The sequence below is a fragment of the Ochotona curzoniae genome, unplaced genomic scaffold, assembly GCF_017591425.1.
Source record: "Ochotona curzoniae isolate NIBS_2020 unplaced genomic scaffold, NIBS_Ocur_1.0 scaffold_4812, whole genome shotgun sequence".
NCBI lineage: Eukaryota > Metazoa > Chordata > Mammalia > Lagomorpha > Ochotonidae > Ochotona > Ochotona curzoniae.
The window spans coordinates 5,906,252-5,925,659 of NW_024467124.1; the positions used below are offsets into that span (position 1 = coordinate 5,906,252).

The window sequence follows — 19,408 nt, forward strand, 5'->3', positions numbered from 1 at the left end:
GTTAGCCTGTAATGCTACTGTGCCAGCCTTATAAAACTTTTTATAACAAGGCATCAAAATGTAGTACAGTGGATTTGATAATGGAAGTGGAGATATATTTTAATATCTGTATATTGATAGTGTAATTCCCAACAGTATATAATAATCTAATAATCTGGCATAGTATCAACCTGGACCTTCTTGGATTATTAGTGCAATTTGTCTAAGGGTGAGCATGTAGCAAGTGGCAAAAGTCAGACTGGGTAGTTGGTCACTTTGGGAGAAGCTGTTTGATAAGTTTTTCATTCTGATGCAGTTCTATAGAGAGGTTATATGAATAACTGTGCTAATGTGTAACAGAGGAGAAAGGATACTATTTTGAGAAAGTAAAGGACAAAATGATAACATGTAATATAAAGCAACCAAAAATTTTTATAGTTAACGGAATGTGATTTTTAGCTGGCTGAAAATCCAATTGTCTTTTATTCTTTTAAAGTAGTATCTTGAGAGTACTTTACTTCCTTTAAATTGGTTTATGGTATTATTGGTAAAATCATGAATTTTGCTCTCCTACCCTATTTAGAGCCTGGGACATGATCATGTTTTCTCTGCTAGTGCGATTATTACAGAATCAAGGCCAAATGAATGTCAGAAAAAACAGGACTTCAATAAAAGAAATATCTAGAAGCTGATATAAGGGATTTTAAAGAACATGTAAGTATATAATATTGAAGAAGGGTGGATGTTTGGGAGGGAGCAAATTAAGATCTATTTTTATTTTCTTCTTCTGGACTAAGGCTAGAGTTGGATATTTATTTATTTCTGGTCACTGACTTGCAATGCAGCAAGAGAGAGAGAGAGAGAAATCTAGTGAAGCAGAATTTTACATGGGGTTCTGCCAAAGGTATGGCCTTATCTAAGCCTGAAAAGGGAGTCTGAGACAAGACCACATGTGCAGAGGGAATGTCATTTCGCAGGTTCATGGACAGGGTTTTTAGCACCATGGATAGCTAAGGCTCCATCCTACTGCATTCTCGGAGGAGTCACATTGAATTTCTGTTGTCCCTGGGAGCGATGAAGGAGGAAGGTGTTCCTCCACAGCCCTATCCACCACCACCCCAGGATTGCCCCACGATTCTAATGTGTTCAGATTTCCAGACTGTACAGGTACTAGTGCCATGGTGTCAGGGTAACCCTGGGGCGAAAAAGGAGCAATGACTGGAATAGCTGAGGGGAGGAGCTGCAAGCAGGACCAGAGCTGTGGGCGCGGAGCCTGTGTAAGTGCACAAGGCCTTTTGCTTGGTTTGGTGCACTCACATAGTTGTCCTGAAATTCCTAACAATTTTAGGAAAGGAGTTTTGCATTTTCTTTTTCTACTGCTCCCTCCAAATTATATTGCTCCTCCTGGCTGCCAGATTGCATGAGATGGTTATTATTCAGTGGTATAAGTTGTTTCAAGAGAATGCTAAGGCAAGATACTTGGGTATCTGATGTGCTGAGTTAGTGTTTATAATAAAAATCCTTATGAGTTAGATACTATTACCCCATTGGAAAGATGAAATTAGGTAAAGTAATTCCTATTTACAGGATGTTTGACCACCTTTGACTATATTGAATAAATACATAGTCTCCAGAACTCTTTGTGGTGGGAAGGTTTATGATGTCTAAAGTTTCTGCCTTCTTTCACAGAGATCCAGGCCTGAAGTCACCACTGGGAAGAGATTTAGCAGAATGGTAGGCTAAATCCTCTTATTAAAAGCAGAAGCGGGAAGGGCATTGGCTCAGGGGTGAAGACATGAGTTACGATGCCCCCTTCCCATATTAGGGTCTTTGTGTGCAATTCCTAGCTCCCCTCCTGATTCACACTTCCTGCTAATATCCTTCCCAGGAGGCAAGAGGTCACAGCTCAGATAGTTGCATCCCTGCTACTCATGTAGAAGACCTGGATTGGGTTTCAGGCTTCTGGCTTTGGCCAGGCCTTGTCCTGGCCATGGCAGGTGTATGAGGAATGAAAACTGAAAGGAAGATCTCTCTACCTCTCAGAATAAAATGAAACCAGAAAAACCAAAGAAACAAACAGGAAGTTTGTTTAGTCTTGATAACTATAGGGAAGAACCAGAAGCAGAACAGTCCGGAATCACCCACTTAATGATGAGTGCATTCATGAGTAAGAATTCACATTCTGTCACATATAAATTTTTTTTTTTGCCACTGCAGATTTGTCCTGGTGAGAAAATGGTTAGCAATAGCTAAATCTGCCTTTAGCTTCACATTGAACAAATTGAAGGAAAAAAAAAATTAAGTGGAGTGGAAAACAGTTGTGAAATAAGTTTTGAGTTTGGATTTTTAGTGTCACATGGCCCAAGCATGGATAGTAACTACATCTGGTTGTCTTGGTGGTTTTAGAAACAAGTTGTGTACATGGAAACAAACAAACAAACAAACAAGGGAACCTCAGAGGAGAGAAGTAACCTGATGTTTACATGAGCAGTACAAAGCTAGAAATGAAGACTAGACTTCTCATATATATGCAGTGCAACACATTTCTTTTTGAAAGAATCCTTCAACCTTTTGAAAATGTGATTTTATTTAGAGAAAAAAAACCCCACCAGTTTTTATATTTTCCTTTGCGATTAAAAGGGATTTACAATCAAAGTATTGCTTCCAAATGTGTTTTCTTTTGAAGATGTTCTTTTTATTTTGAAATGTAGGTCCCTAAAGCTTTTTGGGCTTAACTCTTCTTAGAAATAATGGGTGTGAGGAACAGCCACGGTCCCCCACCAGGTGAATCAATATAGGACATGATGAATGGGAGAGCGAGGCTTTCCTTTCTCTCCCTGAGGAGTAGCTGATGAGCAAATATGCTGCTGACTCACTGTGCTAACTTCACAGAGACCTGGAAGGGGATTGGCAAAAGAGGCTCATCAACAAATGACCCCAGAAGAAAACAGAGAGGACGAACGGTGCAGATTACAGATTGCTCATTGCACTCTCCTGGCATTTTCATTATTTATAGCCCTGAGGAATCACACAACTAATTTTCCTGAGTTGTCTTAGCACCTAGGCAATTGGAGAGAGGAACAGAGCAGTGTTTTTTCCAGGGACAGAGTATCAGTCCAATGATATCAGTCCTTTAGCAATCCCTGGGTATTTTCCTGAAAAATTGTTTCTGAGTTGAAGTACATAAAATACACGAAGTTTAGTCTGTTACAGATGTTGGGTACATGAGTATCTATCATATTATTCACAGTACTATTCTGAAGTTTAAAAAGTTTGAAGCTAAAAAAGATGCTGTAAGGGAATTCATTATTTATTTCGTTAGGCAAATAATTATTTGCTAATTTATGCTGCATATGAATCAGTGTGTTAGTCCAGATCTTTCAAAAACCAGTCAGCAGGATAAGACTGATCCTGCAGGAATTTCATAGGGAAGTGCCAGAGAAAGAAAGAGAGAGAAAGAGAGAGATTGATTTTGTATCTGTTGCTTCACTTCCCAAGTGGCTGCAATGGCTAGGACTGGGCAAGGCCAGGCAGAAGCTGGGAACCAGGAACTCCATCCAGGTCTCCCAGGTGTGTGGCAGTGACCCAAGAACTTGGGCCATGTTCTGCTCCTTTCCCAGGCGCATTAGCAGGGAGCAGGATTGGATATGAAGCAGCTGTGACTTGAAATAGGGCTCAAATGGGATGCTAGTGTCATAAAGTAGTGGCTTAACACACTGTGCCAAATGCCAGTCCACTAATACTGTTTTTATTTTGAGTAATGAGAAAAGAGTTCTTGAAGTTTGCACTTAGCCCAGAAATTGTTTTCTCCTTGCTGGAGGTGGAAGGAATGATGGTTGTTAACATCAATTGTAATAAGGGTAGAGGGAAAAAAAAATAAAAAATGTTGTTGGTACAGGCAGTTGAGAAAAGGGCTTGTGATTGTGGAAAAATTCATAGATCTGAATGTTGTACAATTTTTGACAGAGAAAATCCATCAGCTTTGGTGACTGGAATTGGTCAGTACAGCTAAGGCATGGTTCTGTGTCACTTTAAGGGATTAGTAACTAATGTGCATGGGCCAAAGAACAGTGGATCTATACAGAGCCAGAGTAGGCAGGCTTCCCTTGCCTGCCTCTGGCCGAAGAGCAGTCTTCAGTAAGGAGGTGCTGGCAGTGAACACCAGGATGTCTCCATAGCTGTATTTGTTCCGTAGCTTTGTGTATGCTGTATGCATGTCTCCATGTATAACTCCGTGTTCTTTGTAACATACCTCATTTGATGTGTCCAATCACATTCCGCATTGTTTTCAATTGTTTTAAGGAACCAAATCAACCAACCAATCAACAAGCCAATCAAAACTCCCAAGACTTCTGCTGCTGTTCAGGAGAGATACGTGACTAGTATCAAATCACTACTTGCTGTTGTGGTTTTCAGAGCGGGTCGGACAGCCTCGTGATTGGTTCTGTCTCCCATGGCCTTGGCGTTGGACTTCTGTTAGTGAGTGCCGAGATTTTTGCTTGGGTTGGTGATGTGAGTATTTCTATAGCAGGTGCAATACGAGTGACTAGAATACAAAGCTACTCTCACTGCTGATAGGACTGTTTTAGACAGTGCACATTCTGTTTAAAAAAACCTCTGGAGAACTAGCACTTGAACACCTGCTAAGAAAAGAGTGTCAGGTCTTCTCTGAAGCAATTACCCGCTTGAAAAGGATAAGAGCAGATGAGTTCGCTGTGATTGCCTGGCCTTGAAACATATCTCAATGCTTGTTTCCCTCCAGCTCCCTCTCCTCTTCTCTGCTGTGAGGTTTTTTTGTTTTGTTTTGCTTTTGTTTTTTTCCTCTTCCCCTCTTTGGTCTCTGCTATTCTCCTCCTGGATAGACATCTAACAGCACAAGGAAAAGGATCCTTCCCTTCCCTCTTTTTTTTTTTTTTTTCCTTTTGGTTAGGAAAGACATGAAAGAAGGTAGCTCTGTGATTTCTACCCTTCTTGGTAATTTACTAGAACAGTGGCCAGCGTGCGTCCTTTGCTAATCTGTGAGAACTTTCCTGCTGCTGAGCGGCCTGGAAGCACGGCTGACCCTTGTCTCTCTGGGAGTGACACAGCATCCTAACAGAAGCATGGATAGCTTGGGATATGGATCACGGACAGCTGAGGGTGAAGGGTTACCTTTATGAGAGGACTGTCATTGCTATGTGTGATTCTCACTGTTGAAGATGAATATTGATTAGTTTTTTTGTTGTTGTTGTTGTCCCGAACTCTCACTGCTTTCTATTTTAGGATAAAAATGTGCAAGAAAGTCTGGAGATCAGTTGATGAAAGTCAGGCAGATTCCATTGGTGTAGCGTCTTACTATGTGTGAGACAAATTGGCTAGTATCTGCTATTTGGATGTGGCAGAAGAGCCAACTTTTAGTCTATGCTTGCTTTAGTTGTGTAAGAGGTAAAACATGTCTGCCCTTTCAGGTTTCATCTACCTGTAATTAAAAACAAGTTCAACATTTTTCTTGAAAAATTATATATATTGATGATATTACAGAGGGGCTAGTGTTGTTGCCTAGCTCGTCAAGCTGCCACTTGCGGGACATCTATCATATATTGGAGTGCTGGTTTGAAGCCTGCTACTCCACTTCTGACCAGCTTTCCTGCTGATGTGCTTTGGGAGGTAGCAAACATTGGCTCAAATGTTTGGGCCCCTTCCAGCCATCTGGAGAGCCGTATGGAGTTTCTGTCTTCTGGTTTCAGTCTGGCCTAGAGCCTGCTGGTATGGCCAGACGTGGAGTGAATCAGTGGGTGGGAGCTCTCTCTTTCTCTCTTTCTCTCTCTCTCTCTCTCTCTCTCTCTCTCTCTCTCTCTCTCTCAAATGCTCTGCCTTTCAAATAAATAAATATAATTTAAAAATTGCCTTACAGAAATATGTGCATATATTATATAACAAAGCCTAATAGAACCCAAAGAAAATTTATGTGAAAATTAGGTATTTTTAAATATACTGGCTAATGTCTCCTCATGTGGATTTTTAGTTTGTCACTTCCTACTAAGGACCTCTACTTGAAAAAAATAGAAGATGACATAATATTTATGTGATAGCCAAAGGAAAGAATTTATTATTATATGGTTTCAATGGCTTCTTGAATGAAAAGCAAATGAATCTTTGTAATGCCAAATATTTTGTTTAAGATTTATTTATTTTCACTGAAAAGGCAGATTTACAGAGAGAAGCTGAGACAGAAAGATCTAGTTACTAGCTCACTCCCCAAGTGGCAAGAACAACTGGAGCTGAACTAATCTGAAGCTAGAAGCCAGGAGCCTCCTGTGGGTTTCCCATGTGGGTGCAGGGCCCCGAGGCTTTGTGCCATCTGCTACTTTCCTCGGCCACAAGCAGGGAGCTAGATGGGAAGTGGGACAGCTGGGACATGAACAGTGCACATATGGGATTCCGGCATATGCAACGTAAGAATCTAGCCATTGAATTAGTAAGCCCTGCCCGAATACCAAGTATTGGTTGAAAAGTTCTTACCATCACTGTAGTTGGAGAAGAGACCTGTATCAGTGTTTTCCATTTAGGTTCTGGAGTCTGTTTCTGCTGCCCTTACAAAGTAACTTAGACTGGATAATTCATAAACAACAGACATGCTTTACTTTCAGTTTTAGAAGCTGGGAATTCCAAGATCAGGGGGCTACAGGGTTGCTGTCTGGTAAGGACCCATTTCTCCCAGAAGTGTCTTGTTTCTGTGTCCCTCGCATGGTGAAAGACAACGAAGAGGCCAACGGGGCCCAAAAGTCCTTCTGTAGGAGGGGACTTCATTAAGTTGATGGAAGATCATGCTATCTTTTAGTTTCCTTTATCCGCCATTGCCTTTTGGAAGCTGTATATAGGCATTGCTACTGTTTGTGAGGGCAACATCCTCCTATCCAATCATCATCCCAAGATCCTACTTCTGACTATTACTGCACTGGGATAATGATTCAGTTGAAATTTACAGGAACTCAGACATTCAAACTTGGCAGCCATTTACTGTTTCTTGTGTCAGGACTCTCATCTCTTCTCCTTTGCTTTTTAAAATTAAGGCTGGCACCTCCACTACTATGTAGCGGAAGCTGTTCTTTTGGTCAGAGATTGCTTTTGCGTTAGTCATCTGACCTGAACTGGTCTGATGACACCCATGTGAACTTAGTGGGGTGGTGCAACTGTGGACATTGAGGCTTGACATGCCGTGGCATGTTCCCTGCCCTTGGTAAGGCACAATGGGTAGACCAGCATCCAGAGACAGCTGAAGATGAGAGATAAGCTGAAGGTGTCTGTTCAGTTCCTGGTTCCACACCCGCTGCTGCCGTTTCAGAAGCAGATCCAGTGAATCCCCCCACTTTATCATCTTTTTTTGTGATTCTAAGCTAGCTACAAGTAGTTTTTTTTTTCCTGATACAGTGTGTGAAGGAAGAAAATTTAGTCACATGCAGTATTTCAAGAATTTTGGTAAACTTGATTTTTTTTTTTTTTTTTGGAAAGAGGGGTTGCATTTAGAATTCTCATTAAATGTTTCCCTCCGGACTAGTTCAACCACAGTTTCTCCTGACTCACCTTCCTCTCCTCCTCCCTCATTCATATCGAGCAACTTTTTCTCTTGCATGCATTCAAGCTAAACAGTTCTCTTTTTAAAAATGCTAAATGCTTTCCCTTTTCCTCAAGAAACTAAAGCATGGCTAATTTGTTTTTACTGCAAAGGAGCTAACCAGAGCATCTTAATAAAGGTGATGCTTTCCCTACAAAGGAATTGTTGTGTTCACTACTAAGAGAGGACAGTTTCTCCAGGTTAGAATACCTTCTGTACTTATAGACCATTTTTCTCATTAAGTGGTCTACTGCCCTTTTCAAGGCCCTATTTCATCACATTTTATTCTTAATAGCCAATTTGTATATATGAGGTTTATTTCCCACCCAATTTTCCATGCAATCTTAGACATATCTTTCATCAGAGTCTACCAATTACATCCAAACTGGTTAATATAATTTAAATCTTCACCTTTTCCCACAGACGATCTTTTCAAATTCTATCACTTCCACATATTTTGTGATTTAATTGAATGAAATGTTTGAAATAACTTGTGATTTTTCTCATAATATTTAGCAATTTTTTTTCCTTTCCCACCTTTTCTTGATTCTGCAACTGCTCTTGGCAACTATTTTGACATAGAAATGAAGATGTGTCTAAAAGGGCAGGAGTTTGGAAAAGAAGAAAGAATAATTCTCTGTAATTATTGCAGGTGAAATTGAGCAAGGGAATTCTGGAGGAAGATGACTCACACACCTCCAGGCTGGGGCCACAGTTTTCCCTCGGAACGTTGACAAGAACATCTGAAGGTGTAGGGAGAATCTAACGAGACTTGGTGCTTTAAGCAGATTAGGTTTTGACAGTTCCTCCAATACCTGGATTGAGAATAGATATAAATTCTTGCAGGCTTTTCCAGCAAGAAGGGGAGTCTCCTTCCCCTTCCTTTTAGTCTGGGCTGTCTCCCTATCTTGTTTGGACCAGAAAAATACAGTGGAAATAATGCATGGACTTCCTGCAAGATCTCAAGAGATCTTTTGGTTTCTGTTTATTCCCGCTTGGAATGTTCTTGCTTAGGGCCAGCTTGGTTGAAAGGCTAGGAGCAATAGAATGGAGAATGTTCAACAGGAGGAAAGAGGTGATGTGGAATCTAGTCAAGAGAGGATGGAACTGGAAGCACAGGGAATTCTTTTCTGCTATAAAAAGAAAGGTAGTCTGTGTGGTTACTCAGGAGGACGGGAGTGAGAAAGCTGTGAATTTCCCCATCTGAAGCATCAGCCCATTTCTGTCTCCCAACCAAGGGGCAGGGCTTCAGACCGGTGTCTTCATCGTTAGAATGGGACCAAGGAAGTTGGCTAGTGACACCTTTCTGGCTTTTTGTCCCAGGGCCAGGTACCATGAAAACCAGGAATTTTCTTGGTTTATGGAGAAACATGTTTGAGGTAAACCTTTAAAAGATGCTTTCCCCACCATTGATATGGGTCTCTTTTTCCACTTTTCCTCCTGCCACTATGGCAGGGGGTGAGGGTCCTTTCTATCTCAGAGCCCCCTCCTGTCACTAGGATGGGAGTCTCCTTTCTCAACTTTTCTTTCTTTTCTTTTTAAAGATTTATTTTATTTTTATTGGAAAGTCAGATATACAGAGAGGAGGAGACACAGAGAGAAAGATCTTCTGTACAATGACCCACTCCCCAAGTGACCACAATGGCTGGTGCTATGCCGATCCAAAGCCAAGAGCCAGGAACTTCTTCCAGGTCTCCCACATGGGTGTAGAGTCTCAAGGCTTTGGGCTGTCCTGGACTGCTTTCCCAGGCCACAAGCAGGGAGCTGGATGGGAAGTGGAGCTGTCGGGATTAGAAACGGTGCCCATATGGGATCCAGACGCGTTCAAGGTCAGGACTTTAGCTGCTAGGCCATGCTGGGGGCCCCTTTCTCAACTTTTCTAATAAATCTTGCTTTAAAACAAAACAAAAAAAGAATGCTGTGAATTGTTTGGAAATTCTCTCCTGATGGCTTCAGGGTTCTTAATGGGATGATAAGAAGGCACTACAAAGTTGCAGAGTTAGCTAAAGTAACAGTCACTTGAAGAATCGGAAAGTAATCCAGCAGGATTTGATTTCAGGAAAGCACCAGAAATCCGTTGGAGCTGGTGTTTTTATACTTAAGAGAGACCTGTCAACTGAGTTCATTTCTCTGGCCATATTCAGATGTTTGGGTACAGTGTGACATAGGTTAAAGATTTAATTCTCATTGGGGATTAGAGTGACAGAGTGAGGATCAATATGATTTAATCTATATGCCAGGATGTTGACAGTGATGGCTCATGAAATGAATACAAGCCCATCAGTGGGAAATGTGGACAATAGAAGTAAAAATTCTTGAGAAAAGGGGAAAAAGAAATGGGCTGAATGCAAACTTGGAAGAAAAGTTGTCAATGGTGTTATTGTATATTGTCTGCTCTTAGCACGTTGTGTTCTTGCAGGCATCGCTTAAATGTTCTGACTTGTACAATTAGGGAATTGGACTAGAAGAAATGCTAAGACTTCTTTGCAGTTTTAGCAATCTGTCCTTACATGATTCTACACAAAAGTAAGACTTAGTTCTGATTTTTTTAAAAAAAGATACTGCCAAAGCTCTGCTAAGTTTTCTTATAACATCTCAAGGTTGTTCAGGCGCTAATGATTTCCTTCACTTGCTGCATTTGTTTTGGATGACTGCTGCGAGGTTATCTTGGGATAAGCATTGAGAAATAGAATGGCACATTCCTATGGCCACTGGAATTACAGGCTAGGAAATAGGACTTCAGTGTGGGAAATGGGAATGCTGAGTTTCTGCGCTCTCATTCGGGTTTATTTCGTGTAAGTCACATTTACATCTTTTATCGTGATGCATTAAACGTTCTGTGCTGTTTGTATTTGTGACTCACTTGACTATTTGACTAAACCGGAGCTGGGCACAGAAGTCTAGGAACAGGATAGATGTGACCATGTTCTTTCCTTTTGTTCATCAGAATCTGGACTACACACAGCAGCACGACGGCAAAAGACAACAAATAAATCTTTCTCACATATTCATCAAACACTCTTCATAATTTTTAAAAAGATTGATTTATTTATTTGAAAGTCAGAGTTGCAGAGAGAGAGAAAAGCAGAGATAGGTCTTCCATCTGCTGGTTCATTCCCCAAGAAGCCACATGGACTGACACTGGGCCAGGCCAAAGGCATGAGCTGGGAGCTTCTTCTGGGTTTCCCACATGGGTGTGGGGATGCAAGAATTCACATTAGCAGGAGGTGGATTGGAACTGGAACAGTTGGAACTTGAACAGATGTCTGTAGAGATTACTGACACTGTAGTCTGTGGCTTAACCTGATGCACCATAGCACTGGCTCCAAACTTTTCCAAACTTTTATTGAAAAGTGTCTTCATTGAAAACAAACAAACAAACAAACAAATCCATGCTGTTGCTGGCAGTTAAAGCTGCTATACTTGACTGCCTACTGCAGTTTCTTCCCTCTTCACTTCGTAGTTTGCCAGAAAGCAGCCAGGAGTGACACTGCTCAGTGGAGCGCAAGCAAATCCCATAGCTGAGCGGCTGGCTCGGCCTCTGCTTCTGGCTTCTCATGTGCTTCTTGGGCAGCAGAGGGTGATGGCTGCTCCTTTTCTCCATCCATACAGGAGATCCAGACTGAGCTCTAGAATCTCGTTTCAGCCTGGCCCAGAGCTGTCCTTGCAGCCATTTACGAAATGAACTAGTGAGTGAAAAATCTCTGTCTTGTTACCTTTTAGTGAATAAATACCAAGTCAGGAAGTTGTATACTAATAAGTTGTGGTTCTTATTGACCACCTTTGAATAAATAAAGGATGTAGAATGTGTGATTGACTGTCATTAATGCAGGACTTAAAATCAGAGCCAAAGCACAAAGATTCATCAGAGTGGAAAAAGATGTCAAGAATAGAAGCAAAAGCATGAAAAGGAGTTAGGGAAAGAGTTACACTAGGATTTTATTGGAATGGGAATAATTTTGTTTCCTAATCTGCAAGATAGTGGCACTCTTGACCGCTGGTAATATATACCTGCAAGCATTAGAAGTTTTTGTTTTTGGAAAGCAGGTTGTTGATGGTTTTCATTAGTAATAAATAGATTGGGGGAAAAGAACAGCTAGGTATCTGCTAAAAAAAGGTGAAGCAACCATTACATAAGGCAATAGAAGCTGTTCAGCATGAGCGTTTCAGGGAGATTTGGTGTCTTAGAATGTTGCAGTTACTATGGTGACAATGCATTTTTAATGACACCATTAAATGGGTGAGATAACTACTTGTAACTAAGGAGTGCTGAACACTCACAGCTGTGTTGTTTTAAGTTTACGTGACTTTTCTCCAGGATGGTTTTTAATGACTTCAAAATGAAAGTGTTGTATAACAGAACATTACTTTGGTGTATAATATATGTACATTTTAGAAATGGAAAGGTCCTTAGAGGATGTTAATTCTTCCCATCACAGCACACACACACACACACACACACACTCACACATCCACAGAGTGATAACGTCTACTTGTTTATTCTCTGAGGATGAAAATCTGGAGGCAAAGATTAAGTTGTTTTTACCATGTTATCTAGTTGGTAGTGGGAATTGGGATGTCAGGTATTTCTGAGCCCTATAATAGTTTTTCCCTATCATTGCATACTGTGTCTTCCCAAAGCAACATGACACATAATGTATTACACAATTCTTTTCACACAGTAAGACTGGTAGGAAGTTGCAATTAGTTTATATCACCCTGTGGGATTGTGAGGTGATAAGGGCCCCAGGAAACAGTAATGAATAAAGGGTTTATGGATAGACTTAAAGAGGTTCATAAATCTTTTAGTACTATTATCAAATCTCTACATGCAAATATTTTTCTAGCAAGTGATTTTGCTATGGTTTGACTATGATTTGGCCCTTGTACTCACACAGGGTTTAAACCCTGAAGTCATGTTAATAAGACTAAGAGAGTGGAAATATAATTATGGTGTTAAGAGATAAGCCTTTAGGAAATGATTAAGATTTCAGGGCCCGGCGCGGTGGCGCAAGTGGTTAAAGGTCCTCGCCTTGCACGCCTGGGATCCCATATGGGCGCCGGTTCTGATCCCGGCAGCCCCGCTTCCCTTCCAGCTCCCTGCTTGTGGCCTGGGAAAGCAGTCGAGGACAGCCCAAAGCTTTGGGAACCTGCACCCGCGTGGGAGACCTGGAGGAGGCTCCTGGCTTCGGATCGGCATAGGATCGGGCCGTTGCGCTCACTTGGGGAGTGAATCATCGGATGGAAGATCTTCCTCTCTGTCTCTCCTCCTCTCTGTATATCCGCCTTTCCAATGAAAAAATAATAAAAATAAATCTTTAAAAAAAAAAAGATTTCATTAGATTGGGCCCCATATAATAAGTAGCCTAATGGCTAAAGTCCTCACTTTGCATGTGCCGGGATCCATGTGGGCGCCAGTTTGTTTTCTGGCTGCCCCACTTCCTTCCAGAAACTTACTTGTGGCCTGGGAAAGCAGTGGAGAGTGGCCCAATGCCTCGGGATAAGTGGGAAGAAGCTCCTGGCTCCTGGCTTTGGGTCTGCTCAGCCATAGCGGCTACTTGGGAAGTTAACCAGAACATGAGAGCTCTCTCTGTCTCTTCTTCTCCTTCTGTATATATGCCTTTGTAAGATAAATAGGTCTTTAAGAAATAGATAGATAGATAGATAATTTAAAAAGGGGGGAAACTGGGGCCTGGCGTGGTGGCCTAGCACCTAAAGTCCTGACCTTGAACGTGCCAGGATCCCATATGGGCGCCAGTTCCAAATCTCTGCAGCTCCACTTCCCATCCAGCTCCCTGCTTGTGGCCTGGGAAAGCAGTCCAGGATGGTCCAAAGCCTTGGGACCCTGCACTTATATGGGAGACCTGGAGGAAGTTCCTGGCTCCTGGCTCTGGATCGGCGCAGCACCGCCATTGTGGTCACTTGGGGAGTGGGTCATCATACAGAAAATCTTCCTCTCTGTCTCTTCTCCTCTCTGTATATCTGACTTTGCAATAAAAATAAATAAATCTTTAAAAAAGGAGGGGAGGGGACTATAAAAATCACCTTGTCATTGTGGCAAAGTCTCCCTTTTTTGTTTTTAAAGGGTTATATTAGATTGTTTTTTTAAATTGTTTTATTGTTTTATTTTTATTACTAAGTCAGAGATACAGAGAGGAGGAGAAACAGAGAGGAAGATATTCTGTCTGACAATTCACTTCCCAAGTGAGCACAACGGCCAGTGCTATGCTGTTCCGGAGCCAGGAGCCAAGAACTTCTTCTAGGTCTCCCACATGGATCCCGGTGCATTCAAGGCGAGGACTTTAGCCGCTAGGCCATGCCACTGGGCCCTAAAGGATTACATTAGATTGTTAAGGTGGTGACCCCATGGTTAAATCCCAGTGGCTTTGATGCCAGTGCTGTGACTTAGTGGATAAAGCTGCTGCCTGCAGTGCAGGCAATTGTATTGGTGCAAGTTCTGAGTCCTGGCAGCCCCACTTCAAATCCAACTTCCTGCCAATGAGCCTGGGAAAGCAGCAGAGAACTGCCCAAGTGCTTGAATGCTTGCACCCATGTGGGAGACCTGAAAGAAGCTCCTGACTTCCTACTGGCCCAGCTTTACAATTGTGGCCTTTTGGGGAAGGAAATCAATAGATGGAAGTTCTCCTCTCTTTTTCTATCTCTTCCCATCTCTAACTCTGCCTTTCATGTAAATAAATAATCTGGAAAAAAAATCCTGATAGTTTACAAAGATACTTAGACACTTTCCTTTCACCATATAATGCTTTGTGCTGTTTTGGTTTTCTGCCAATCAGAAGGCTCAACCGAAGGGCAGCTAATGGGCTGTCTCTGAATTTGAGCTATGAACTTCCAGAATCGTAAATCCTTCTATCATTAGGCGCCTCAGTTGTTTCATTAGAGTCTTGAAAATATGACTAACACAGTTAATCAGATTTCCAAGAAATATGAGGCTTCTCCTCACATAAGTAATATATTATGGCTCCTTTCCTACTTATGACATCAAAATGTTATGAACTAAATGAAAAAGTAAATGGTAGCTTGAGAAAATATTTGTAACCTGGTGATAAAAAATTAATATCTTTGATTTATGGAGAACACATATATATTAAGAAAAGCATCCAGACCCAGTTGAAACCAGAGGTAAGGAAATACATGTAAAAGTACAGAAAAATAAGGACAAAAATATTCAGGGAAGTTAGAATTGAACATATTTACTTTAAAAAATTTTTTCTTTATTTTTGACAATCTTTACATAGTTAATTAGGGCACAAAGGTTCAAGGACTACAGAAAAGTGGGTAAGACTATTATTTGCACAATTTTTTCCTGTATCTGGGGTAAAGGGGAGGTAAAGGGAGAAGCCCCACCCAGTCTCCCACCCATCCCAGGTCCTAGATGTGGGGCATGCTCCGAGGGTCTTGCTCAAATGGTTTTGAGAGTTCAACAGTTCTGAATTGCTGCCAGTCTCGCCATTCCAAGCATGATGAGGTCGCTGAAGAATCCACTGGTTGACATAGTCCATCTTAGAGTCTCCATTTGCCCAGTTTTTCACGGCCAACATCTGGCTGGGGTAGTTGATTGATTTGTTCTGTCCTCTGTCTTTTCATGGTTAGGGTTCTGAGTCAGTGCTTATGAAGGGTCCCTAAGTAATTGTTGGAAAATGTGTGTTATGAAAAAGCTGTGCTTGTGTTTCAAAATTTTTTGGACCAAAGTGAGCTTAATTTCAATTGTATTTTTTTTATAAGTGCATTGAAACATCTTCCTACTTAATACAGGGTTTTTTAGACAAGAAGGCCCAGTTTTGGTTCCTGGAAACTTGTGGTGATTCTATAAAAATGTTATTTGTTTTCTGAGATGTGTCTTTATCCTCTCTGCCTAACCTTGGGGAAATGGTTTTGTATTTGTTCATTTCGGTTAAGACAATGACATTGTCCAGTGGATTGAGATGCAGAAGGCACAATGTAATATGAGCTTGAAAGTTGGTCTGTGGTGGTTAATTTTATGTCATTCAGCTGAGCTAAGGGATGTCCGAGTAGCTTTTAAGACATTTCAAGGTGTTTGTGGGGTTGCTTGTAGAATATACAGGCATTTCAATAGACTGAAGAAATAAGATGCTTAGCAGGTTATGCTGGCTCTGTGGTTATGCTCCTGCCTACAATGCCGGCATCCCAAACGAGTGCTGATTTGAGTCCTGGATGCAGCATTTATGATTCAGCTCCCTTCTAAATAGCACGGGAAAGCAGTGGAAGATGACACAAGTACTTGGGCCCCTACACTCGCATGGAAGATCTGGATGGAGTTCCAGGGCCCGACTTCAGCCTTGCCCAGCCCCAGCCATGTGGTCAACTGGGGAGTGAGATCTCTATCCCTCTCTGTGTAACTCTGCCCCTCAAATAAATAAATAAATAAATATCTCTGAAGAAAGAAAGAAAAAAGATATTCTCCCTCACCAAGATGGGTGAGCATGGCCCAATCCATGTAAGGCACAAATAGAATAGAGGAAAGCTGAATGGATTTTTCTCAGTTAAGGTATCCATCCAACATCCAATCCTTTGAAATTGAACTGAATTATACCATTGACTTTCCTGGTATTCCAGTTTGCAGGTGGCATATCATAGAATGTCTTGGTGAGAAGCTAATTTATGCATTGAGTCTCTTATGTATCTATTTATGGGTATGTCCAATTGGTTTTACTTTGCTGATGAACTGTGTTTATATGTATCATAAAGCAGCAAGCATATAATCTTCCTGAACTTCACCTTCCTTTTATTTTTTACTGCTTAGTTATATTTTATTCTAAGGCAGATTTCTGGAACGTGGCCAAGGAACTGATACTTAAAAGAGATACTGAAAGAGAAGAAGATTTTAGGAGAGAATAAAAGCAATTTCTGGAGACAGGATAGTAAGGAAGATAAAAAGATATGCACTTCTCTCATAAATCCGTGAGTGTGAGGGATGTGCAAGGAAACCCAGGGCCGAGAGACAACGTGGTCTTGGTTTTGTTTTTTTTTTTTTTTTTTGAAGAAAAGTGGTAGGGAATAGCCAAAATAATACTAATAACAATAACAGGATACACACCAGATAGGAAGGAGCTTTAAACTATGTGATGTAGGAGACTCTGGGGAATGAAAAGAAATAATGCAGCGAAGTAACTGATGGGGAAGATGTTTCTATTTTGCAGAAAATAGGCCAGGATGAATCACAAGCTATAGACTAAACTTGGTTTATTTACTTGGAGTCTGAGAAAACAGCTTAGGGCTATTTAGTGAAAAACAATCTTGGAAAATTACATGTAGATTCCACTTTGTGTTTGATAAACTCCACCCTGCTTTTAGTTTGAAACTTTCAACATTAGAAAAGAACTGTTTGTTCAGAATTTAAACTTTAAAAAAAATTGAAATACATATAATATAAGTAGGACTATGCTTTTTTAAGCACAGTTTTAATTTTACAGAAAAATTGTAGGTAAAAATATCTTGAGAGTATGATGTATTTAACTGCAGTATGATACTAAATGTTCCACCTTTGTCTATTCCTACATAATGCCATGATGCACCTAAATATTGGAATGTTAAATTAGTAACTTACTAAAGACTACTACTGTAATAATATGGGGGAAGTGGTGGGAGGGGAAAATGAGGAGAGAGCAAGGGGAAGAAAAGGGGGGAATCCTTATGATTACAAAATTGTATTGTGGAAAATAATAACCGTAAAACTTAAAAATAAATAAGAAGGAAGAATTGCACGGAAACTATGGAGTTTCCATGTACTCTCCCTCACATACAAGTTCTCTTACTATAAACACGCTGTTACTGTGGCACATTAGTCACAGTAAGTGAGCTGATTGTGAAGGGTGGTTACTAACTAAGGGCCATGTTTTCCTTAGGGTTCGCTTGCTGTGTTGTATGCTTTTGTAGATTTGAAGAATCTGTGACATGTAACCTGCATTATAGTTTCACACAGAATGCTTTCGCTGTCCTAAAGATTTCCTGTGCTTTACCTATTCGTTTTTTCCTGCTTCTCTTGAATTTCTGGCATCCATGGATCTGTCTTTTCCTTTTCTTGCTTTGTCTTTCTAAAATGTCTGATAGTTGGATTCCAACAATATGTAGCCTTTTCATCAGATTAGCTGCACTCAATTATGAATGTGCATTTAAGGTTCTTCCATGTCTTTTCCTGGCTTGACAGCTCTTTTCTGTTCAGTGCTGAGTAATATTGCATCATCCAGATACTCTATGATTTATTCTGTCACCTGCTGAAGGGTCTCTTGGTTGCTTCCAAACTTTGATAATTATAAATGAAACTTCTAAGAGCATTCATGTTCATGTTTTTATGTGGATATAATTTTTCAAATTATGTGAGTATTTTGGAGTATGACCAATTGGAGTATTTTGGATCATAACGTTCAAATATGTTTAATTTTGTAAGAAACTGCCTAACTGTTTCTGATGAGGCATTCTCACCAGCAATGAGAGGGTCGTTCTCCATCCTCATCAGCGTGTGGTGGTATCAATATTGGGATTTGACTTCTTCAATAGGTGTGTAACAGCATCTTATTCTTGTTTTACTCTGGGATTCTATGATGTCATATAATGGTGAGTGTGTTTTCATTGGCTTATTTGGCAAATATATATTTCTAGTAATGTATCTTTTCAGATCATTTTTACAACTTAAAAATATTTTCATTTTCTTCAGAAAGACACGTGTCTTCCATCTGCTGGTTCACTCCCCAAGGAGGTACATCATTGAAAAGTTGTGCACCTGCTTCACAGCCTCCATGAGCAGGAAAAAGGACCTGGAATTTCAGAAGAGACTGAAGCTCCATGAATGCAGACTCCTGCCTGTGATTCTCTGAGCGGAGGCTTTGAATAAACAGTGCCCTGAGATTATACAGGTACATGGTTCAGACTGCTGGATTTGTGGAGATTTGTTACATATTAATAGAAAACTACTGGACAGAACAAAAAAATGGATTTTTGAGGCTTATTCTAAAGAGTGCTCTGGGCAGTGTCTATGTTTTTTTTTTTTTTTTTTTTTTTTAGCATATGAGTGAACCCACACATACCTTCCTAGTTGTCCATTCTCTCCTTTAATAAAAGGGTGGTTTATACTTGCTATTTTTTTTTAAAAAGATTTTGTTATTTATTTGAAAGGTAGAGTTACAAAGATTTTCCTTCTGCTGGTTCCATTCCCAAATGCTTACAACAAACTGGGTTGGGTCAGGCTGAAGCCAGGAGCTTCATCCAAGTCTCCCTGGTGGGTGCAGGGCCTGAGTTCTTGGCTTGCCTTCTGCTGCTTTCTCAGGCACATCAGCAGGGAGATGTGTCAGAAGCAAGGCAGCTGGGACTCAAAGCAGTGCTTACAAGCGATGCTGGCATTGCAGGTGGAGGCTTTAATTGCTGTGCCCCATACTTGTTATTTTCAAGTTATTATAATCATAGGAGAAATACCTTCCATTTACAATTTAATCCACTTCATACTGAAGTTGTTCTGTTAAATGAGTTATATTCTCCTAATTACTGAATTCAATGAGTGTTCCCAAGCAAAATATTCAGGTTCCTGTCGTGTGCTGCTGGACTGCCAATTTACCAGAGAGGAACACTGCCCAGGCGAAAGGGTTTTATTTCAAGAAGTGGGCAATCTTGAGGGCAGAGTGTTTTCTGGTCTAAATATATGCCATCTCCTGCCCCCAAAAAGCAGCAGGAGCAAATTTTAAAGGGAAGGATAGGCTGCAGGAGGAGGGTAGAACAAATTGTGAGTCCAGCAGATTGACCATTAAAGAGGTTTTCAGTCTCACTAATGGAGCTAAGCTGTCTGTAGTTGATGGCTGCATGCTT

General features: G+C 40.8%; 1 long non-coding RNA gene across 1 annotated transcript; it reads left to right on the forward strand.

Moving 5' to 3' along the window:
* Positions 1-567: 567 nt before the first annotated feature.
* On the forward strand, positions 568-18,522 carry LOC121149905. Its single transcript, XR_005882875.1, has 3 exons — positions 568-693; positions 4,282-4,458; positions 18,267-18,522. It is a non-coding gene; the product is annotated as an uncharacterized LOC121149905 (long non-coding RNA).
* Positions 18,523-19,408: the final 886 nt, after the last annotated feature.